Here is a 24,574-nt window from a genome sequence, read left to right as displayed (position 1 = left end):
GGTTAGGGGTGGGGCATGAGCCCACTTCTCCTTCCAGCTGTGGGACCCCCACTGGTACAGACCGTGTGCAGCCCTGTGCATGCTGCCTCGGTCTCTGGGCCTTCATGTGTGCATCTATCATGTTGGTTTAAGGGGCTTTGTCTTCTTGGTGTCCTCCGTCCCCTCTGGCTCTTACACTTTTTCTGCCTCCTTTTCCTCAGGGTTCCCTGAGCCCAGAGGGGAGAGATCAGATGGATGCATCCTATTTAGGACTGAGCATTCCAAGGTCTCTCACACTCTGCACACTGTTTGGCTGTGGTCTCCGTGTTTGTTCCCATCTTCAGGAGGCAGCTTCTCTGATGACGGCTAAGAAAGGCACTGATCTATAAGCATAGCAGAATGTCATTAGGAGTCGTTTTATTGCTACTCTTTTAAGACCAGTATTATTTGGTTTTACCCTAGGCCCCTGGGCTATTTAGTCTCAGGTTCTCTGTCACCCATGCAGCGCCAGGTATGGGTTTCCATCCTGTGGAGCGTGCCTTCAGACAAATCAGATGTTGGTTGGTTGCTCCCATAAACTTTGTACCACCATTGCAGTGACATGTCTTTCAGGCAGGACATCACTGTAGATCAAAGGGTTTGTGTTTGGGTTTCTCCTTTGGTAGCATGCAGAGTATCTTCCTGTACCAAAGACTCTAGAATGTAGTAGAGAAGGCTCTGTGTGGGCACCAGCTTGACTTCTCGGTGTTCAGTGAGTTGGGTGGGTATTGTCTTCAGCAGTGGGGCCTTGCTGTCAGTTTGTGAAGAGCAACCTATAAGCTTGGATTGTTTGGGGATTTTCATGGAACCCCTTTGGCTAGCAGCTCAACTGGATGTAACCAAATCCCAGCACTGGAAGCTTCATAGCTTCATTTAATGATGAGAGATGGCCACTGGGGCTCTATCTCCCTTGTTATTTGACAGTTTTATTTAGATCTCACACACACACACACACATGCGTGTGCATGGAAGCTTCCACTGTATTGGGTTCCCATACTATCCCTCAAATAGCCCTTAATTAATTTTATTATTCCCATATTCCCTCTCCTCCCTATCTCCCCTCCCCCTTCTCACTTGATCCCCCCCTCCTAGCCCCCATCCATGTCCATCTATTCTATCCTGCTCTCCTAGACAGATTTATCTCTCTCCCCAGCCCCCTTTCTTCTATAGTTGAGCTCTATGGTTCTATGTATTGTAGCTTGGTTATCATTGACTTAATAGCGAATACCCACATGTAAGCAAATGCAGACCATATTTGTCTTTCTCAGTCTGTGTTACCTCACTCAGGATTTTTTTTCTCAGTCTATCCATGGACCTGTAAGTTTCATATTTCATTTTTGTAACAGCTGAGTAATACTTCGTCGATTAAATGTGCCTCGTTTTCTTTATCCGTTCTTCTGCTGAAAGACATCTAGGCCGTATATGATTTCTAGCTGTTATGAACAGAGTAGCAAGGAAAACAGTTGAGCAAGTGTCTCTGTGGTGGGATGAAGTGTTCTTTCGGTATATGCCAAAGAGTGGTATAGTTGGGTGCGCAGTAGCCTGTGGGTTCCCAGTGAGTGCCTGCTGGAGGTGGGGGCTGGGATGAAGCCATGGACCGGGGGAAGGAAGTTTGGAGGGAAAATCAATGATGTACATTTTAAAATAGGAAAACCAAGAGTATCATAAAGCTCCAAAAAAAATATATATATATATAGATAGATCCAATCTTTTAATCAAAGAGAAGTCACAGTGGGATTCTAGCCATCCGTTGAATGAAGCTTTTAAAAGCCTGGCAGCACTTGACATCGGGCAGTGTGGCTGAAGGGGAATTCTCTCGCACGTTGGTGGGAGTGTAAATTGACACTACCGCTTTGGATAACTGGGATTTGCCCTTGAAGTTGACTCAATGACTCAAGAATTCCTTTCGAAGAGTGTACGAAGGCAAAAGTGCCAATAACAGTACCACCTGCAGTTTCCTTGGACTGCGTTTACACCCTCAACAGTAGCATATATAAACTGTGACATGTTCATACAATGGAACAGTACATAGCAACAAAATGAACCTGGCTGAATCTCATAAAATTTTAAACAACATAAGCCGTGTTCAAATGACTATATTCTCTATGATTCCATCTATATACTGTTTTGAAGGCTATCATGCCAAGCTATTGAGTCTAAACTAACTTGTGTACTTCATCTACTGGGAACCAAGTACCATAACTGTCAGGGTAGTGTACATGTGTTAGGGAGGAAACAGGGCTGTGCATAAGAAGGATGCAGGAGTTTGCTTCAGCAGAACTGTAAATATTCTCATCCATGCACCTCAATGAATACCAAGGCTCACACTCTGCTCTTCCCTATGGTCTTGTCTTTCAGAAGAAAATGAGGGGCTGGAGAGATGGCTCAGTGGTTAAGAGCACTGACTGCTCTTCCAAAGGTCCTTAGTTCAATTCCTACCAAACACATGGTGGCTCACAACCATCTGTAATGAGATCTGACGCCCTCTTCTGGTGTGTCTGAAGACAGCTACAGTGTACTTACATATAATAAAAATAAATAAATCTTTTAAAGGGGGGGGGCTGGTGAGATGGCTCAGCGGTTAAGAGAACTGACTGCTCTTCCAAAGGTCCTGAGTTCAAATCCCAGCAACCACATGATGGTTCACAACCATCTGTAATGAGATCTGATGCCCTCTTCTGGTGCATCTGAAGACAGCTACAGTGTACTTACATATAACAATAAATAAATCTTTTAGAAAAGATATAAAGGTATAATGCAATACATATCAGGTTTGGAGAGGAATACAAGAAGCCTCTTGGCACGGGTCCACTCCATCTAGCAGATAGGATGCCTTCCATCCCCATTTCCAGACGAAAGTTAAACTAGAGAGCTTTAAATGGCCGGTCCCAGCGGTCAGTGGTAATAATCAAACCCAGAAATAGAGTCCACACCTCCTACCTGTTGTAATTGCTTTTCCCAACCTACTTTACACGTCTCAGCACAGACACCAGCTCAGTTCCCAAAAAGCTGAGGCACCATGATGGACAGGAGAGTTTCCCATGGAACCTGAATGATCGCGAAGGCAGGCAAGGGAGATGCCTCCTTTTCTAGGATCCTAGCCTCACCTGGTGATTCAGGCAGTGTGAAGATTTGTGCCTAAGGTCCTCACTCTGTAGTTCCAGCAGCCTGCAGGGGCTTCTGAGGCTCCGGGCAGTGGAGTGCTCCTTTTGCTCTGCCCTGCTCCACTCTTCCTGGCTGGCCCTTCTGGACCTACAAACCTGGCTGGAGGGACAGGCTCTCCTTGATTCAAAACCCTACTGCCCTTTGAGGAGAACACTACCTAAAGATACAAAGCACTTGCTCTAAGAGGGCAGGAATGGGCTCTTGTCCACAGACACTACGATTCACGTGTTCTAACCTATGACTGACATCATGAGTCTGGTCACGTGCTGCGTCTCAGAGGGCTGTTGAGGAAGATGAAGTCAGGATCAGACAGGGATGCTTGGTGCTGACGCAGGTCTTGTTTCTTCCACAGGGTGGTTCATGCTCAGCACACTTCCTTCGTAAGTCACTAATGCTGGGGAAGGGAGCTTTCAACGTGGTGGGCTGGCTGCTTCACGAGCGCCCCCTCCCCCAACCGAGTCTTTATTGACATATGGGAATTGATAAGTGGAAAAAGAATGAAAGATTTTTTTCCAGTGGTTGTATCATGGGAAAACTTCTGACTACTGATAGGGACAGTCTTCAGCACGTGGCTCATGTGTGACTATAGCAAAACTCCCCTTTTAAAAAATTATATTTGCTTGTTTGTTTGTTTGGGGACTCAAGACACATATGGAAGGAAGCCAAAGGACTACTTGCAGGAGATGGTGTTCTCCTGCCATAGTGTGGGTCCTTAGGCTCTCTTCCTGACAACGTTGTTTGCCAGGCTTGTCTTAAAACTCCATGAAGCTTCGTGTCTGTGTCTGTGGTGTATTTGTTCATGTGGATATTTTTTTTTAAATGGGGTCTCTTAATGCACCCAAAGCTCTGGGGAACTGTCTTCAGCACCCCGCCAAGCCAGGCTTTTTATGTGGGAACTCAAGTTCCCACGCTTGCAAGACAGGTGTTTTACCAACTATCTCCTCAGCCCCTGCATGAATCTTTTTATGGCTCACCCCACCCCCATCACAACAGAGGCTCCTGCAGGGCGGGGCAGTGCTCAGCGGCTTTGCTGACCCCGCCCCCCGCCCCCATCCCTACCCCACTACCCCGTGACCATCAGTCAGTAGCGGTCTCCCGAGACTATCTGTGCTTTGGGTGGCGGTTCTCCCAGATGTCCCACTTTTACAGTTTTTACAGACAGAAGTATATGATTTCATCCAGGCTGTCCCACAGCCCTAACCCTTATGGAATTGTTTGCCCCGCCCCCCATATTTTCACCAACCAATGTAATTAATGTGCTGTCTAATGTGTTTTCCTGGAACTGTGATTATGCTTAAGGTATCTCAAAGCTTTTTACAGTAATTACTGGGAAAAGGCTTGGAGAGAATTAGCTGTGCATGTGGAGTGAGCTGTAATCTGGCCCTTGGACACTTAGATATTAAAAATCACTCTGACTGTGTCTGCCTTCATTTGCATTTCCAAATTTTCAGGTTAGAGGGCCTTTCAATTGATTGAGTAATGGGTTAATGGAATCCTCTCCCTAATTACACCCAGATTGTCTCTTTGTGAAAGTAGACACTTGACAGTCTCCAGCTGGATCATTCTAATTGCATTCTGAGGGGACCGTGGGGGCCGGCTTGAAGGAGCCACTGTCCTAGCTCAGGGTAGAAGCTCTGCAAGAGGCAGAGGAGCAGAGCCACTGGGGGGCTATTCCATTCCATTTACAGCTATAGCGTGAGATTAGCAAGAGGATCTGCCTCTGACTTGCAGACCACCATCCATCCTGTGGCCAGAGCAATGGCTGACACTGCTTCCAATGCTGGGTGCTTGAAGCTCCAGGATCTGCCTGCCTGGATCTGCCATCCCATCACCAGGCTCACAGACATCCAGCACTCTGACTTGTTATGGGTGTTAGGGACTCAGACTCAGGTCCTCATGCTTTCCTGGCAAGCACTTTAGTGACTGGGCCATCTCCCAAGGGCTTTGTCCTAGTTTGCTTTTTGTTACTGTGGTAAACCTCATGACATATATATATATATATATATATATATATATATATATATGTATATATATATATATATATACGTATGTATATATATACATACATACACATACATACATACATACATACATAACTTGGGGAGGAAGGATTTGTTTCTTCCTACAGTGCCAACTCATTGTCGATCACCAAGGGGAAGCAGGAGCAATAGAGGATACATACTGACTTGCTCTTTCTGGCTTGGGCTCAGCCTGTTTTCTTATACAGTCCAGGTCTACCTCCCAGGGGGATGACACCGCCCACAGTGGGCTGAGCCCTCTCACATCAATCAACAATCAAGACCGTTCCCCCCAGACATGGCCACAGGCCAAACTGACCTAAGGAATTCTTCAACTGAGGTTCCCTCTCCCAACATGACTCTAAGGTGTCTCAAGCTGGCAACACAAACTAACCAGAACACCATTTTATTTATGAAACAGATTATGTTACAACCCAGACTTGGCAGAAGCTCACCCATGGCCAAGGACTGCCTTGAACTCCAGTGAGGCAATATTCCAGGTATAAGCCACCATGTCTAGAAGAGACTGAGTAGTTTATAAAGAAAAGGACTTTATTTCTATGGTCCCAGAGACTGGGAAAACAAGACTAAGGGTGTACATCTGGGGAGGCTCTTCTTGGTGCAGGGGAGGACTTTATAGGATCCTAGAGTCGTTCATGCACATGGAGCTCATGAGCGATGACCAAACCCCTCAGTGACCTAGTCATCTACCAATGCATTGATCTATTTATACAATGATCCACTAACCTCCTGCAGGCTGTACCTCCAAACATCTCTAACATACGAATTTGTGTACTAAGTTTCCAAGGCATGAGTTCTGAGGGACACGGTCTAGCAAACGCATGAGAAGACAAGCACTCTCGATGTGACCGCTCCAATACGTAAACATAAAATATAACAAATATGATTTTAATGTGTGCTTAGGCTTACAAGACAACTCAACCTTTCCCTAGTCACTAGGGGAATTAAAATCAAAACCAAAATGAGACGCCACTGCACACCCAGAAGGACGGGCATGATATTGGTGGGAGCATGAGGCGGGACCGCAAATGAGGAAAAGGTTGGCAGGTTCCCAAAAGGTTAAACAGAACTATCATGTGACAGAGCAATTCCAGCCAGGAAATCTAAAAACATAATGTTCAAACAAAAATGTATATACGAATGAACGCTCATAGCAGCATTTGTCTGTGAGAAAGTGGGTCGACACAAGCGCCTATTAACTGATAGACAGATAATCAAAGTGAGTATGGTTGTAACAGAACACAGTTAGATCATAAATCCTCTGTCTTCTGCTTTCTCCTCCAAATCAGGCACCCTTGCCTCCTGCAGTGTTACTCCCTTCCCCTCCCTCTTCCCTAACTACAGAGAGCTGTTATGACCTTGAAACTCTTACAGAGACTTGAAACTTCCCCCTCCCCTTTGCAACTGTGAGACAGCCCAGCCTCCTGGTACCTAGACTCAAGACACCCTTTGATTATGAGTCTTATCTAGCGCCTGTCTCCATTCTAACTCATGGCATATAGACCAGGTCACACAGAATGGAACCTAACACACACACATACACACACACACCACAGGCGTGCGCACACACATACACTCTCATACAAACCTCTATGAATGGGAAGCTGCCTTTGTCCTATGGAATAGAAGACAAAGCCCAGTCATGCCGTCCATGCCGCTAAATCTCCTAGTATTCTGGGAACTGGAAAGACCCGAGGGCTCTCCCCTTGGTACTCCTGTCACATTTACCCATGATGGCTGACTCTTCTAAGGGAGCTCTTCCTGGATGTCTCACTCTACCACCTCAGGCAATGAATGATGCTGTAGGTCTCCTGATAAGGCTCATCTGGAGGGTAATTCATCTCACCTTCTTCTGCAGGAACTTTTAACATCTCCTGTTGTTTATAACACTAATACTCTTTATCTCGGGCCACCTTTTCCCATACAGATGTTAATGAGCAGGTGTTCTGCAGAGAGCCTTCTACAAAGATTACAGCCTAGAATGGGTTGTATGACACAGCACACTTTTTTTGGATCATCTCAACCAATCAAGGCACTCCATTCACAAACCTCGTGGGTATAACTGAGATAGGTAGCATTGAGACACCTAGTAGTATAAACAATCTGAGCTCTCCAGCTTTTTTTGGACACAATTTTGAACGCATCCGTTCTAGGTTATTATGGATTGCGGCTTGTGGCTCTCACACTTATGATTTGGTGGAAGTGCCAAGATCCGGCTTGTAAAGTCAACTCCTGTCACATAGTCCCAGATGACCCATGGCCATATTCTCATTCTGTCTCTTTATAGATAACCTGTCCTTCCCCAGCACCTAGTGTGTGTGCCACTACTGTCCTAAAAGAGCTTATCAGAGATTCTGTGCAGCAGCCCTATCCACCATTTCTCATCGCATTCATGTGAGCTCAGGGACAGCCCTGCCTTAGTATATATAGCCTGGGCTAGCTGAGGGCCACACTTTTACAATAGGCTCAGCTTGAAACCAGGCCGTCTGATAAAAAGAACCCAACCGTATTGCAGCCATGCTCTGTGCTGTCTCCAGAGTTCAGAGACCTTCCAAGTGTGACTGGGTTCCTTTTTTAATGCTAGGGCCAATAAAACACATCCTTTTTCCCTTACTTGATGAGACTATTCCCGCATATCCCACACTGTTAGGCACCTGAAATATTATTTCATTGGTGTGGGTGGCCTCTTGGATCTTTGTAGGTGTGCTCATCTCTTTGGTTCCAATGTCTTCCAGAACGCTTGTCATCTCCGTCTTCCAGAACTCTTGTCATCTCCTCCTTCCAGGCCTGATGAATGTGATTTCAGCCATATGGCAGACAAGCATTCCTTTTCCCACAATATTGAGACGATACATTTTGGCTACATTGTGGCAGGAGTAGATTGGCAGGAAACAGAAGAGTTCTTCTGGCTGCCGAACAAGACTGAGCAGCGTTCTTAGCCCTAGGCTAATACAAATTGCTATCTTACCTGCTTTATTAACAGGTTGAAAATAACACACTCCCTAGCTTAAAAGGTACCACCACTTACAAAAGATCTTTATAGCAAAGTCACTAAGTTCAGGGGCTGCAGAGATGGCTCAGTGGTTAAGAGCACTTGCTGTTCTTGCAGAGGACCTGGGGAGGGTTCGCAGCATCCATATAGCAGCTCACGATCTGTAACTCAAAGGGATCCGATGCTCTCTTCTGACCTCTGTGGAATGCACACAGGGCACTTAAATGCATGCAGGCAAAGCATTTATAAAATAAATATCAATACTTTTTTTTAAGTTAAATACTTGGTTTCTGGGATTGCAGCTACCATGTTCTGGGATTTATGTTAATCCACCAACTGATTCGAAGCCCTTGAGAGTCGTGCTGTTCTCTACAGCTCTGCCCAGGATGCAGTCTCACTCCTATTTGGACGGGAGGTAGCTTAAGGAGCTTCCTCTTTTGCTTTTCATACAGCAATGACTCTTATCTCACAAGCTCCATCTCAACTATGCAATCAGAAACTGGGAAGATGAAGTTGGACCAGGATTCCATGTAGCACTTGCCTTCTATAAAGCACCGAGACTCTAAGCTCGGGGCCATAAAAGTATTTTGTGTCCTATAGTATTGATGTTAGCTCAGACCCATGTCCAGAACCTTCAAAATATCTAGATGTTCCCCCTGATTAAGGTCACTCTGATAAATGTCTCTAGGTCCTTGGGGCGGGTGGGGGGAAGGAATGGGGACTCCAAGTCCTGATGGGGGAAGGGGTGAGGACACCTGATGTATATGCTTGTGACACTATAGGGTCTTTTAAAGTGGCATGCTTTCCTTAAATCAAGTTCCCGAAACCAGGCCCAGGCCTGGTAATTTGGTGTGAAATTATTCCATTTTTCCATTGTAATCATCCTTCCTCTCACCTCCTCTTGGTTGCTTTTGATCACCCAAGTAAAGCAGCAATCCCATTGGCCATCCAAGTCTCTCACTGCTAGAAACAGCGCTGCTCCGGATCCCTGAGGTCTCAGGCCTTTGATTTCCTTTCGGTCTTGTTGTGAGTCATGGTAATTACACCTACCCAGACTTTGACAGGTGAGGTACTGTCCCTTGATTTGCGCTGTTCCAGAATTCTGTCATCTCACTGACACCAGGGACCCCAGTTTTGCAGAACACCTCTTACCATTAACCCTGGACCAAAGGCAGCCAACACTGGGCAACCTCACCAGCACATTCCTTGTTACTTTAATGAGAAAAGTGTCTGCTGAAATTTCCCAGGGAACATAATCAGCTGGAGGGAGGGTTTTCTGGTTTTATATAATGCGTTCGCTCTGGCATGCTTATCGTGCTGAGGCTTTGGCCACCTCCTCAGGCCTCTGTTAAGATACCTCCACTTTATTCTCCACCAACTGTCAAAAGTTCCAAGCTTCAAGAAGCCAATCTACATTAGAATCAGATCTGGCTCACTCTGCCAGGATGTTAAATCCAAAACCCTAGGAGTGTGTGATACTCAAGAGCTGACCTTGACAATCAGCTTAGACCTGAGAGCAACTGAGAGAAACACCTCTGCGGCGTACACTTCTACCTCCAGAGGAGGCAGTGCCTGCGGGCTGTGCACACGAAGAGGGACGAGAGAAAAGCAAGGTGGTTTCCTTGTCTTGCTTCTAGCTGCTGAGTGTATTTACCCCTCCCGCAGGATTCTTGTTCTAAAAGAGATTTTTTTATTTTAATGTTATCTGTATTGTGTGCCTCTGTGTATGTTTGTATGTCACATGTGTGCTGACCAGCAGAGGACACAAAAGGTTGCTCATCCCCTAGAATGGGGTTACAGACAGTTGTGAGCCTCCACATGGGTGCTGGGAATTGAACCTGGGTCCTCTGGAAGAGCAGTGCTCTTAACCGCTGAGCCACCTCTGCAGCCCCCGCTGCGCAGCCACGGCAGCCATTCCATATTGGCTTCATACTCCAGCATCATCAGGTTTAACCATGTGATCCAGGGCTCCCCAGGAATCCTCCAGGCATTCGGCTCCAGACTGACACGGATGTATCCAGCTTTGTAGCTTCACAACCTCTCCAGCATGCAGCCCTTGCTACACTAGTCAGGCCTGATTGCTGTGTGAGCCACTGAGACAGTCCTTGTATAGTACATATCCCTTCTGTCCGGTGCATTGCTCAAGAGACCCCTGACCTAAACAGGGGCTCTCTGTATGGTTAAATCTTCTGTATCTGGCCTATGGCTCGCCTTCCTTGGCCCAACAATTTCAGAAGCCATGCCCATAAATGTTTTCCCCCATGTGAGCCTGCAGAGTTTTTGGTTAATAATCCTTTTTATTCCAATCTTGCTCCAGTGGAAGCCATGCTGAAGCCCGACCCAGCTCAGTCTAGAAAAGGTGGAAGTGGGAAGTTGCTTTCCTAACAGATAGTTGCATGGGGGAGGGAGCACATCTGCTGGCTTGGAAGACTCCAGGTGGTTTTTCCTCTTTAAAATGATTTTTTTTTAATGTGTACAAATGTTCTCCTGCATGTGTGTCTGTGCACCACATGCATGCCTGGTGCCGGCAGAGGCCAGAAGAGGGGGTCAGTTCCCTTGGACTATAGGTTCAGATGGCTATGAGCCACCATGCGGGTGCTAGAAACTGAACTTGGGTCCTTGGCAAGAGCAGCCAGTGCTCTTAACTACTGGGCCACCCTTCCAGCGTGGTTTCAGATTCTTAAACAAATAGCTCCAAGCCACTGCCAGGTCCTTATCTCAGCATACCAGGACCCTGGCATTTCCCCCATGTGAGGCCTGCAGCTTAGGAAACTTGCTAAGGCTGTGAATCCATCTTCCTTTGTTGCCCTAGTTTTTTGGGGGTATGTATGGGTGTGCCCCTGTATATGTGTGTGTGCGTATGAATGTGTGTATGTATGTGTGTGTGCATGAGTGTGTGCGTGTGCTAAGACTGAACTTAGGTCCTCACACAGGTGAGAACTCTACCTCTGAGCCATTCCCAGTCCTCATCTTCCTTGGTAATTTGACCACTCTTGCAATCAAAGTTTGACCTGATTTTTGAGCACAATTTGTCCTCTAGCTATAGAAGACAAGGATCACTTTGAACATTGTGATGCAGGCCCCGTAGCTTTCACAGTATTTCCTGATGTGATACTAGTCTGATATAAAAGCTTGCTACTTTCTTCCTTCTACGTTTCTAAGGTAGATGACAATGGACAACCAACTCAGCCATCCCTATGTTTCCTCTGTTCTTGTATCTTTCAGATGCTAGAGTTATTGAATAAGCATGGCCTCTCCTCTGTCACCCAGCCCAGTCTATAGGAAAGAGTTTAGCTATTACGATAACATAGCAGCTGGTATGATCACCCTGTGTCCTACTAACTGCTGTTAGGTTAGCAGATGATAGAGTCTAAGGGTCCCATAATGAAGAGCTGTTTCCTTGGATCATTTTTGACACCAGCTTTTTGGGGGGTAAAAAGCGAGTTTGCAAATGAATAGCTTATTTGATGGTGTTCCCAAACTGCAGTAGGGTAGAGAAAGGGAATCTGGACAAGGAAAGGAACTTAGGAAAAGTTCTACTCTGGCCCAAGCCCTTACCTCCCATTCATCACTAGCAAAGAACTGCTTCCAAGGGCCTTCACTACTCCCAGAACTTCCTTTTCTAAAGGTATTTTGTCACATCATCATCAACAACAACAGAAAAATAAAAAGAAACTAAAACAGGGTAGGAGAGAGACAATGACTTCTTTTTTCCTCAACTTCCTCACCTCACTCACAAAAAGTCAAAGTCCTCGGAGTCACAGGTGGGCACAGTAGGGTGCCATTTGTTTTTGTAATCCTGGTGAGTGTGTCCTTGACAGTATACATGCTATAGGTTAAAATTCTCCACCCCCCTCCCCACCCCCCACTCCACCCACACACACAGGAAGGTGTCGAGGGAGGACATTAGTCTCCCGTACTTGGGAAAATTACCCCTTGAGACTCTATTTGTTTGTACCTGACACTGAGATTGCTGCTCGAATTTCTCCTTAGTGGTCCAGAAACCCAAACTAAAACAATCAGGCCTATGGGCTGCTCAGTGGATGCACATGAGGTCATAAAAAGGACGTCAAACAACTTAAGATACCCAGCAAAGGAGGTTTTATGTTTAACATTGTCAATTTGACCAGATTTAGAAGCGCCCTAGAAACACATCTTTGAGTGTGTCTATGAGGATGTTTCTAGAAACGTTTAACTGAAAAGGGAAGACCCATCTTGTATGAGGGTGGCATCCTATGGCCTGGAGTCCTGGGCTGAATAAAAGAAGAAGCAGCTGCTCTGATGACCAGTGTGCATCCCTCTCTGTGTCCAGGCTGCCGATACAATGTGACCTGCTGCCTCACACTCCTGACACATGCCCTCCTGGCCATGATACAATGTGACCAGCTAGCTGCCTCATACTCCTGACAGGCACATGCCCTCCTGCTCAAGACGGACTGTACCCTCAAACTGTGAGCCAAAATAAGCCCTTCCTTAAATTGCTTTTGTATTTTGTCACATCAACAAAAAAAGAAACTAAAACAGAGTAGGAGAGAGACATTGACTTTTTTTCTTCTTTTTTCTTTTTCCTCTTCTTCCTCCTCCTCTTCCTCTTCTTCTTCCTCGTCCTCCTCCTCTTCCTCCTCCTCTTCCTCCTCCTCTTCTTCCTCCTCTACCTTCTCTTTCTTTCTTTCTTTCTTTCTTTCTTTCTTTCTTTCTTTCTTTCTTCTTTCTTTCTTTCTTTCTTTCTTTCTTTCTTTCTTTCTTTCTCTTCCTTTTGAAGACAGGGACTCTCTATGTAGCCTGTTTCAGAACTCAATCAGGTTGACTCACAGAGACTTACCTGCCTCTGTCTCCACACATGCCTGGCTGGGAATGATTTTCAGTGAAGCTAAATGATAAATATAATGCTGTTAAAATGGTCTGTAGAGCCAGGCTGGCCATGGAGAAGAGTGGGCGTTTAACAGGTGTAACGCTTCAATTCTACAAGATGAGAAAGCTCTGGTGTCCCGCATTACTGTGTTTATCCCTAACGTTACTGAACTACATTTAAAAACGGCTAAGATGGTAAGTTTTATGTTCTATATTCTTTATTACTCTGAAGAATAAAAAACGATACAAAGAAATTTAAGAACAGGGAGAGTGCTTGTGCCAAGATGCTAGAGAGAAAGGTGGATGCGAACTGTTATAAACCATCTCATCTCACCCGTGAGAAAACTCTGTTGCTACAGTGGAAGAGAACGGTTTGGGAAAACACATTAGAATACTGACCAGACTGGCTGGCAGACTTATGGGTGATGAACTTTATTTTTTAGACCTGCTTTAGTAATCGATCCCTTAGGATTTCAGTTTGAGAAATGGAAAACTTAGCTTGAACTCTCTCGAAAAATTAGGGAGTATTTTTTGGCTCATGTAACTGAGAAGGCCAGAGGGAGGGTGAGCGTAGGGTTGGTTCTGTTCAGAAGTGGCCTCCAGAGATCTGTAGGTGCCTCCTTCTGGCTTTCCTTCATGACCCCAGCTTAACCTCAGAAGCTGGTTCCCTGCCTGGTGACAGTGGGGCAGCAGACATGCCAAGTGCCATCATACCCACCCACTCTTGTCTTAAGAGGCCTCGGACTACTGATGCTCGAGTCTCCTTATCCATACCGTGCCTCATCTCTGCCTGACTCACCATTCTGATTAAACTCAGTCCAAGCACAGCCCACTCAAGCTGCTGGCCTCCACGGCTGTTGGCCTATGTTTGATCCCTATCATGTACATGGTGGAAGGAGAGAACTGACTCCCACAGAGTCCTCAGGTTTCTACGCAGGTGCTATGCATGCATATGTTCACACAGAGCAAAATCAATCGATTATGAAGTTACAGTAAGAGCTGCTTCACAAGTCTTTATCATACTGGTGATATGTAGAACGAAGCCAACATTCCGAAATCAGCTTCAATCTTATAATTAAAGGGGTGATATAAAAATATTTAATGAGTGCTACAGTACAGTTATGAATCTGTGGGAGGTATAACTTGCGATTTCACCACCCCACTTAAGCCACAGTCACATCAGCACAGAGTATCATATAAATCGGTCAGGTACCCTTGGCCCATCAGCATTGCTAGAACATAGATTCTGCCACCAGACACAGAGACTCAAGGGAGAGCACCACCGTCAAATACTAACAGAGGCACTGACTCAAAAGAGTAAAGATCAAATCCTCCATGGTCTGCTGTGGTGTTTAGTGAAGTTTGGCTGCACTGGAGACAAGAAACTAGTACCGAAGTGAGCTTCATTATTTATAGACCCACCTCACCAACCTTCAATCTTCACATCTATAAAATGAATTAAGCATTACCTATAAAATCAGTTATGAAAACCTAAGAGTATATTAATGTTTTCTATTACTATATCAAAATACCAGAGGTTGGGGAATGGATAAGAAGACTTATCTAGCTTATATTTAAGAGACTAAAAACCAAGATCAGGTGGCTTTCTTTAGGGTTTCCTTGTCTGTGTCATATGAGAGGGATGGCAGGGATAGCATTGTAGCTGGAGGACATATGAGAGGGAGGGGTTATATGACAAAAACAGGAGCTAGAGATTGGACTCACTCTTTTGTTACAACAGGTCCTCAACCGCTAGCTGAGGACCCTTGAAAAACACCTGCATCCCTTCCTTCTGAGGATGGTGCCTCAATGACCTAACCATGCCCCCACTGGAATGGCCCAAATCGGAACATCCAGAACAAGCTTAACTGGTCTGTAACTTGAACTGTAGCACAGTAGGAATGTCAGTAAGGTGTCTAGCTTGGGGCTTGGCACATAGTGGGGAGTTCATTGGTGCTAAGGAACACTTACCATTATCTCAAGAGACCACCAGAAAAAAAAAAAAACACCAGACATCTGAGGAGCTTATAAAGGGCTCTGAAGGCTAGTCAGCTCTCTGATTTCTGGAAAGAGCCACTGGCCTCTCCACAGCCTCACCCCCATTTTGGGCTTGAACCATCCACTCATCCACACTGCCCCTGTCTCTAAATAGAACAAGCTGACAGCCACCAGTGTTGGCAACAGCTCTTCCTGAGCCGCATTTTCTGACAGCCCAACCTCTACAAGCTGTTCATGAGTTATTTCCAGGGACAGTTTGATGTCAATCACATACCCCCTCAAGTGGACTACACAGGCTAGGCTTGCGCCGGGGATCATGAGAGAGTGGAAACAACATTTGTTTCTTGGAAATTAGCACGCTGGTTCACGACCCATAAAAGGAAGCCGAGAAAAGAAATTCCTGCTCACGGGGAGAAAGCTATTCTTATCGAGAACCCTATGTGAGGCAGGCGCTGAGCCACCTCCTGAGTCCCAGCTAGAAGGCATGCAAGCGCTGGGGAGATGGCCCAAGGGTACAGCCATTGGAGTTAGGATCCCATCTCAGCTAGGACACTGGTTTACACCAAAGCACACAGACTTCTCTCTACTCTCTCTCTCTCTCCTGCCTCCTGACTGGGAGCCAAGTCTGACTGTAGGCTCCTGCTGTGGAAACCCCATCCTCAAAGAGCTCTAAGAGTAGCCAGCCCTCTCCTCCATCCCTGGACTCCAACTCCTCCTTTCAGAGACCCTGCCATGCTGTCTCTAGGTCTGGGGCCTGAACTCTCTTGAAGTCCCAGCCAGATGCTGCTTCTCTGTCTGTCTGTCTGTCCCTGGTGTTAATAACTCTATTTCCCAGTAGGCCATCTTGGTGTCCTCTTGAACCACTATCTCCACTCAAAATCGCAATGTATGCCAGAATGCCTGCAAGAAGGCAAATGGGCCAGGTAGTTTTATGTCAACGTGGCACAAACTAGAGTCATCTGAGAGGAGGGAACCTCAGCTGAGTAAATGTCACCCTAAGATTGGGTTATAGGCAAGCCAGTAGGGCATTTTCTTAATTAGTAATTGATGGGAGCAGGCCCGGCCCAGTGCATTGTAGGTGGGGACACCTTTTGGCTGGTGGTCCTGAGGGTTATAAGAACACAGACTGAGCAGCTGGTAAGCAGCACTCCACCATGGCTTCAGCACCTCTCTCTAGGTCCTGCCTTGTTTAATTTCCTGCCCTGACTGACGCTGATGATGTACCACTACACTGAAGTAGAACTGAAACAAACCTCTTCCTCCTCAACTTGCTTTTGACCATGGTGGTTCATCACAGCAAAGGTAACCCTGACAAAGACTTCAAGTAACAGAGGACATGGCTGGGAACATGGCTCAGTGAATTCCCAGAACCTGGTAAATCTGGCCCTGAAGGCTAGAATCCAGCACACTTGTGAGGAGAGTCACTGACGCTCCCAGGCAGAAATCAGACTCTTGTGAACAGTGTGGAAGGTGAGGACCAACTTCACGTATATACTATCATATGCATGCAGCAGCACTCAAACACACTCACACACACTCTATACATAAACATCATATATATATAAAGAGAGAGAGAAAATTTTTTTAAAAAAGAGGCAGGTACTTCTTACAAATAATGAAATTAAGGGTCAAAAACCGCTAACTTGCCTCAGCTGGGTTCAAACCTAGGCATTTCAACTACGAAGTTCTGCCAGTATTTCTCAGAAGTGATGTTGTTAGTATTGGAAGCAGAACATTTTTTAATAATTGAATAATGTTTAGCATCTCTGGTCCCTGAGCAATAAAGGTCAATTGCAGGTCCAGGTCATTATGACAATTAAACTTGTCTGGCAGGGTGTGGTGGTGCATGTCTGGAATTCCAGCCCCTCTGAGGGACCAAGGCAGGAGGATCTTGAGTTCAGCTTAGGATATGTGTGCGGTGGGGTGGGGTTGGGGGTTAGGGCAGTACACCCCGGGTTGAGAACTACTTAGATCAAACTGTTTCTCCTAGAGAATAAAAGGAGAAAAATTGCAAATGTGACCCTGAGTGTTGTCCCTGAGTGTAGAGACACATTTGCCAGTCTGAGGATGTGTGCTCCCATCTATAACTAACTCTCCTTCTGTGTGTAACACGTGCGTGCCAACAAGTGTGGAACATGAGGTGTGCCCTAAGGAGTGCGTGGGGCCGAGCCTCCCAGGACCCCTACCACACATCGTCTCTTCAGTCCTGATGCTCTTCCCTCCTAAATGCATCTCGCACCAACTTCTGCTCTGTACATCCCGTATCAAACCTCTTCCTCCCACCTGGGCCACTGCAGCAGACTGGTCTCTAGGGGCAGATGTGGCCAGCTCGCTGTCCACATCACCACCAGCGTGATCCTTCTGAAAGACAAATCAGACCATGCCACTCACTTCCTGTCTTGAATCCCTCAGTCGTTGCCTTTCTCGGTAGTTCTAGAAGCAGAGCCCTGTATCTCAATGAAACCTTCGAACAGAAATACCGTATGTACAGCAGATAGATGAGGAGCCGTACTGTTGAGCTGTGTAGACTACTTAGGAAGACATGTAAGGTCTTCCATAGTATGTCTCCTTGCCTAGTTCTACAAAAACTTGTGTATGTGCGTGTGTGTGTGCATGTGTATGCATGTGTATGTGTGTGTGTACATGTGTGTGCACATGCATATGCATGTGTGTGTTAGTACACAGCACACAAGTATGTGGTTGCTCATGTGTGTAGTTGCTCCAGGCAACAGCAGCTTTTGTCCTCGGTCTGGAGCTCATCAAGTAGAGACCAGCCAGTGAGTTCCGGTTTCTGCTTCCCCAGCACTGGCATAGTCACCATGCCTAGCTTTAAAAAAATTTTTTTTCAAACATGGGTTCTAAGAGATCCAACTCAGGTTTTTATGCTTGCAAGGCAACTATTTTATCAACGGAACCATCTCCCCAGTTCCACAGCACCATCTCTGACCTTACAGAAGGAAAATGGGAGCTGAGATTGAGAAGACTGGAACCAAACTGAGTTCAAATCCGTTCTCACTTACCAGCTGTGCAAAAGGGCATTGCTTCACCTCTCTGGGCCTGGGTTTTCTTAATGATAATGTGGGCCTGGTAATGCTGAATGGGGATTCTTTTAAAAATGAGATGAATTTGTATGTGTGAAGCACATAGGGTAGAAGGACTCCCGGTATGTAGTAATAGCTCTGTAAATGTTAACTCTTTCGACCTTGCTTTTTCTTGACCTTGAAATGCCCCAAATTTCTGCAAATGACCTGAAGTCAGAAGCTGCTCCAGCCTCTGTTATGTGCACACTGTATGTGTGTATGGTCAGAGTGCAGGGCTTGGCCACTGGAGATGAAAGGAGCCTTGTGTAGAAACACAGAGAGACAGGATCTTGCATCACCAAGCTGTCCAGGACACACGGGAACCCTAGGCACCAGCATTGCAAACAGCTCCTTTCTTCTTTCTGAATGTTGGCTTCATCATCCTTCAACTCTGAAAAGTAGACAAACTAATTTAATTCTCTAAATTCTTGAGGGACTGGTTCTGATTGGCTAAATCTCTTTTCCAATGTCACCTAATTGGGTAAAGCTCCTTTCTGCCTGGCTATTTATAGGTCATTAACTGTGAGGAGAAAAAAACTCTAGCCCAATCAGCAGTCACCATTCTTTAAAACCTGACTTTGCTTTCCTTGTAGCTGAGCTGGTGGCAAGTTGAAGGGGCTTGGTGACAGTTCTGTGACAGAGCATCCTGCAGCCACTGCCTGGACATGGTCCTTCCAGTATCTCTACCTGACAAGCTTATTTTCCTGCCAAGTCTCCCTCCCTTCAGTAGCTCATCCTTGATTCTTCCAGGCAGAACCAGGCACTTTGTTTATGTAGTCAGCACCCAGGTGCCGTCCTCCTGTTAATCCCTGTGCTTCTGCCTTTCTTTCCACAGGAGCTCCTCCACTATCTCTAGCATCTGGTACATAGTGAATGACTAACAAAAGTCTCATCAGATGAACAAAAACCACCTAGCTACATATGTAAGTGATGACAGATTTCAGCTTGCATTTGTTGTCTTTGTCAAAAGCGTGATCCCCTTTCAAAACTAAGACACGTTCAAGCTGAAGAATGTGTTTGTTGGTGTTTATTGTCTATTTGACATAACCTAGGTCACCTGGCAAGAGGGAACCTCAACTGAAGAATTGCCTCAATCACACTGGCCTGTGGGCAAGTCTTAGAGAACTTGTCTTAATTGATGATTGATGTGTGAGGGCCCAGCCCACTGTGGGCGTCACCATCCCTAGGCAGGTGGTTCTGGGCTGTGGAAGAAAGCCTGGTGAGCATAAGCCAGGGAACCAGCCATGAAGCAATATTCCACAGTGGTTCCTGCCTTGAGTACCTATCGTGACTCCCCTCAGAGATGGATGGAGACCAGGAAGCGTAAGTCAAGTAAGTCCTTTCCTTCTCAGGTTGCTTGTGGTCAGAGTGTTTTATCACAGCAACAGATGAGCAACCAGTAATGACAGGATATCAGGAGAAATTGATTTGAGGTTGTCTTCCCTCCCTTCCACCTAGGGACATCATTCTCTCACGTGTCTGATTTCTCTGCTCCCTCTGATAGAAATGTCCTGTGAAGGCACCCATACCCACTGCTTCATCTGTCTGGTCCCCTACTGATTTAGACCTTTAAATGTTGAATTTTCAAGGAACCACTCCTAGACTATCCCCCTCCCTATCAGTTACTTATCCCTTCAGCTCTGAGCTAAGGCTGAAAAACATACTGTGACCACTTTCATGTTTATCCCAGAGAGAAGAGACTCATTTCCTTATGTCTTTTTGCCCAGAAAAAAAAGCAGGCAAGGAGAGGGACTCGCTCATTTCTATCGTTTGCACCCTCCCAGGATGGTCCTCAGAACAGCCCAGGGACTCAGGGTGTAGAGTAGCTCCTTCATCCAGAGCAACAGAGCATCCCCAGGCTGTAACTTGGAATTGGAAATGTAGTTGTGTTACAACAAACCTTCTTTTCCCATTGTGTTTGGCTCAGACTGAAGCTATTTATTTTCCGTTTTAGCAGTTTTGGCAATTTCCCAGAGCCTATTTCAACCCACTAATGGAAATGGGGGAATCCAAAAACACTCACTAATGTGCCACCTGTGGACAGCTGAGACCCATGGCAAACTTTTCAAAGTGCTTTTTGTATGATTGCTTTGCCCAAATAAGGTCTTTACATTTGGATGAAATGTGAAATTCCTCTACCATCCTGGCTTTTTTTTCCGTTCTTTTTCTACCATTTTGCCATTTTAAGGACTGAAAAATATAATTAAGGAAAATGCTAAAATGTTGCCAGAGAAGCTTTCTTTTTTAATGCAAAGAAAAGCTCCTTTTCAATGCTTGCTAGCTGGAAAATAGTTCTGTCTCGTGCCATGTTTGGAAATAAATTCCAAATGTAACAAAGACTTAAATGTAAAACTGAAATGAAAGGCTATGAAAAATGAAAATAGTCAAAATTTAAGATATTAAAAAAAATCATGGGGATGGAGAGATGTCTCAGCAGTTAAGAGCTTTCTGTACAAGCAAGAGGATCAGAGTTCAGCTAGCCAGCACCCATGTGATAGGCTAGGCATGATAACATTCGTCCCTGGGACCTGGGCACTGAGCTGGAGAGAGGATTTCTGGAGCATGCCGGTTACCAGCTTAGCCAAAAACTGTGAGCTCCAAGTTCATTAAGAGACCTGGCCTCAAAAAAACACAGTGAAGACTGATAGAAGAAAACACCCAGAGCCTTCCTCTGGCCTCTGTGCACCCTCTCACAAGCACGCACACACACACACACACACACACACACACACCCCTCCCTCCCATATGCACACATCCAAAAAATGACATAAACAGAAGAGGTCTGACTGCATTAACAATGAAAGATATCTGAGAAGACTGTGAGGGTCGGAGGATGGGAGGTGTGCTGGGAAATGCTGTCTGCAGGACTTGACGCAATTGTTCCCCTCATGAATTCACCGCAGCCATGCTTGCCCACAAAATGGCGAGCCAGCAGGACCTGTGAACAGGGACAGTCTTTGGACTGAGTGGGTTAAAATGAAGAAAGAAGCATGAAGGTGGAGACAGGGCATGGGAAGTGTGTCTGGAGTGGTGGGAGGAGAGGGTTGGGAGTGGATAGCATCAAGATAGTGTTAACATGTATGCAGTTGTCAAAGAAATAAAAGCCATTTGAAAAATCTGAGTATCATGAGAAAACAAAACACTGGGGAAAGTGACAATATTTGTAACATAATTAATAGGTGCTTAAATAGCATCCAGAATGTATGAAAACGTGCTATAAGCAAATAACAAAAACATGGAACCAATAGAAAGTGAATGAAAGGGATAAATAAGCCATTCACTCGGTGGAGGGAAGGGGTGGGAGTGGGAGTGGGGGGATGGGGTGGAGGTGGGGGTGGTGATGAGCATGACACACAAAAGGATGCTCCTATAATGCGATGATTAACTGAGATGATAATTAAAGGAATGCATGTCAAAAATAATAATGGGCCCTTTTTAGTTACTGTTTTGTTGCTGTGAAGGGATCTGACCAAGGTAACTCATAAATAAAAGAAAGTATTTTATTGTGGCTTGTTTGCAGTTTTAGGAGGTTAGTCCACGGTCATCACGGCAGGAAACACACAGGCATGGCCCAGGAGCAGTTTCTGAGAGCTCACATGCTGATCTGCAGGCAGTAGGCAGAGAGGAGAGAGATGGAGACACAGTGAGAGACAGAGAGAGGTTGGGGAGAGACTGGGCCCTGAGGTGAGCTTTTGAAACCTCAAAGACCAATCCTAGTGACACACCTCCAACAAGGCCACGCCTCCAAATCCTTCCCAGACAGTTCTGCTAACTGGTGACTAAGCATTTAAATATGAGCCTATGGGACCATTCTCATTCAAACCACCACAGGTCAGACCTGGAGTTTTCTATCTACACTGTGGACAAGTGTTATGCAGTGTTACTTATATGGGAAGGTAACTTGGCAATTTCAAGTGAGATTAAAAAGTTAGCACACCAGTGCCTGACAAATACAGAAGTGGATGCTCACAGCCATCCATAGGGTCCCCAATGGAGGAGCTAAAAGAAGGACCCAAGGAGCTGAAGGGGTGTGCAGCCTCATAAGAGGAACAACAATTTGAACTAACCAGTACCCCCAGAGCTCCCAGGGACTAAACCGCCAACCAAAGTGCACACATGGAGGGACTCATGGCTCCAGCTGCATATGCAGCAGAGGATGGCCTAGTCAGACATCAATGGGAAGAGAGGCCTTTTGTCCTATGAAGGCTCTATGCCCCACTGTGGGGCAGGACCAGGAAGTGGGGAGTGAGTGAGTTGGTGAGCAGGGGGAGTGGGGAGGGGGATAGGGAGAGAGTGTTTTTTGGAGGGGAAGTCAGGAAAGGGGATAACATTTGAAATGTAAATAAAGGACTGGAAGACTGAGGGTTTCCACCCACCCTCTTGCTCCTCAGAAATTGTAGTTCTGGTATCATTCTTGCTACTGCTTTCCATAAAGAAGACTGGGTCCTATGCCTTCGCCAGACTTCTCGCTATCAGCAAAGAGTTGCTTTTGCCGAAAAGATTAAGATGTGAGAGAGACAGACTGCGACTTGGGCTTCCTGTCTGCCATGATGGCCTGTCTCCCTGAGATGACCCTTCTGATCCTCTGTGTGATTTCTGGTATGAGCCATCATGCCCAGTTCATGCAGTGCTGGAAATAGACCCCAGGGCCTATATATGTTAGGCAAGCATGCTACCAACTAAGCCACATCTTCAGCCTGATAAGAAAACTTCGTTGACTTCAGATGCAGAAATGAGACCTGAACCACCGGCTCTGTGTGTGAACCCTGGGAACCCTGTGTTTTCCTGTATGTTGGATCCCAAGACATTGCACACAGCCACCTCACTGTCCAAACCCCAGATGATTATGTACAAAACCAATGCCAGCCAGTACGGGGCCTTCTTGCCCAGGCCCTTCTTTTGTCCCTGTAAGTACCAGCCACAGAGCAAGCATTTACCTCAGAGCAACTGGCTTTTATCAAAACAACAGCCTAAATGTTGGCCCTGACTGAACCAGAACCATCAGTTCTCCTAATTATCAACACACACTATGAAAATACATCCTTCTGACAATTAAAGAGACAATGTCCTGGGGGAGTGTAAGTTTCTAAGTCTAGAGTATTTTGAACATTTGAAATGTAATAACTTTTAATAAAAAAAGATACAAATTCATGTTATAGAAATACTTTTAAGAAATAAAAAAATTAACTGAAATAAAAAGAGAAATGTAAATAAAGAAAATATCCAATTAAAAAAAAAGAGAGAAACTTAAAAAAAAAAAAGTTAGCACACGCGACCCAGCCCCTCTCCCTGATTCATACGCAGGGCGGGATGGGCAACAGCTTAAGGAAACCTAAGTAAAAGAATAAAAGCAGCGGGGTTTTGTGCTTTGTGGTTCCCCCCCACCCCCCACTTTTCCCTTCTGTAATAGTGAGACTTAGAGAACCTTTTTTCTTTTTCCGCTTATATTTCCTGAAGCAAAGGTCAAAACAGGGTCTTTCCTGCAGGATTGCAGTCATCCTGTTCCCCACTGAGGAGCGCAGCCAGGACCCCTGAGATGCCAGCTCTGTGGAAGCTCAGCACCTTATCTAGACTGCTGAAGCTTTGGCAGCTGCAAAGCCTGGCCTATGCTTTGAGCCATCTCTGGGTTACTTATAACCCTAATGCAATGAAGAGGTTATGTAAATACTGCTGTTACTATATTGTTTATAGAAAAGTCTATACATGTGTTTTAAAAACATTTTGTATTTTTCTCTTATTTGTATCTGTGTGTGTGTGTGTGTGTGTGTGTGCGTGTGTGTGCATGATGTGTGTGTTTTCCTGTGCCCATGAGTACAGAGGCTGAAGGATAACTTGGGTGTCATCCTAAGGAGTGCCATTTACTGTCACTTGAGATGGTCTCTCATTGGGTTGAAGTTCACCAAGTAAGTCAGACTGGCCAATGGGATCCTTTTGTCTCTGCCTTCCCAACATTGATATTAAAGATACAAGGCTTCTGAACCTAGAGGGTTTTGTTTGTTGTTGTTGTTGTTATTGCTGCTGCTGCTGCTTTGGTTTGTTTGAATGTGTATGTTGGGCATCTAAATTCAGCTTCTAAGTACTTGCATAGCAAATACTTTTCTGTCTGAACCATGTCCCCAGCTCCCCATATTTTTATGTGCTGTCTTGATACAAAGCATTGGCTCAGATCTGTCACAAGGCCCATGTCACCGTGCACAGCATTGTAAGTGGATGCTGGTGTTTCAACATAGGTCCCTGGGCTTGCAAGGCCAGTACTTTACTGACTGAGTCATTCTCCCCAAGTCTCAAATGCACAACTTTTTTTGTGGCCACATAATAATACACACTAAGTGAAAGTGCTATGGAGAGCTGATTGATCGTCACTGTTTGTGGGGGTCTGCTCTGTATCCTCACCACATGTACTGGCTCGGTGAACGGACGCCAAGCTGCTG

General features: G+C 45.7%; 1 pseudogene; it reads left to right on the top strand.

The window, feature by feature from the left end:
• The window catches only part of LOC110302348 (piercer of microtubule wall 2 protein pseudogene), a 52,294-nt pseudogene extending 29,118 nt beyond the window's left edge, over positions 1-23,176 (top strand).
• The last annotated feature ends 1,398 nt before the right edge of the window (positions 23,177-24,574 follow it).

This window comes from Mus caroli, unplaced genomic scaffold, assembly GCF_978045245.1.
Source record: "Mus caroli unplaced genomic scaffold, Mus_caroli_1 scaffold_11, whole genome shotgun sequence".
NCBI classification, from domain to species: domain Eukaryota; kingdom Metazoa; phylum Chordata; class Mammalia; order Rodentia; family Muridae; genus Mus; species Mus caroli.
This window is presented reverse-complemented; position numbering and strand designations above follow the sequence as displayed.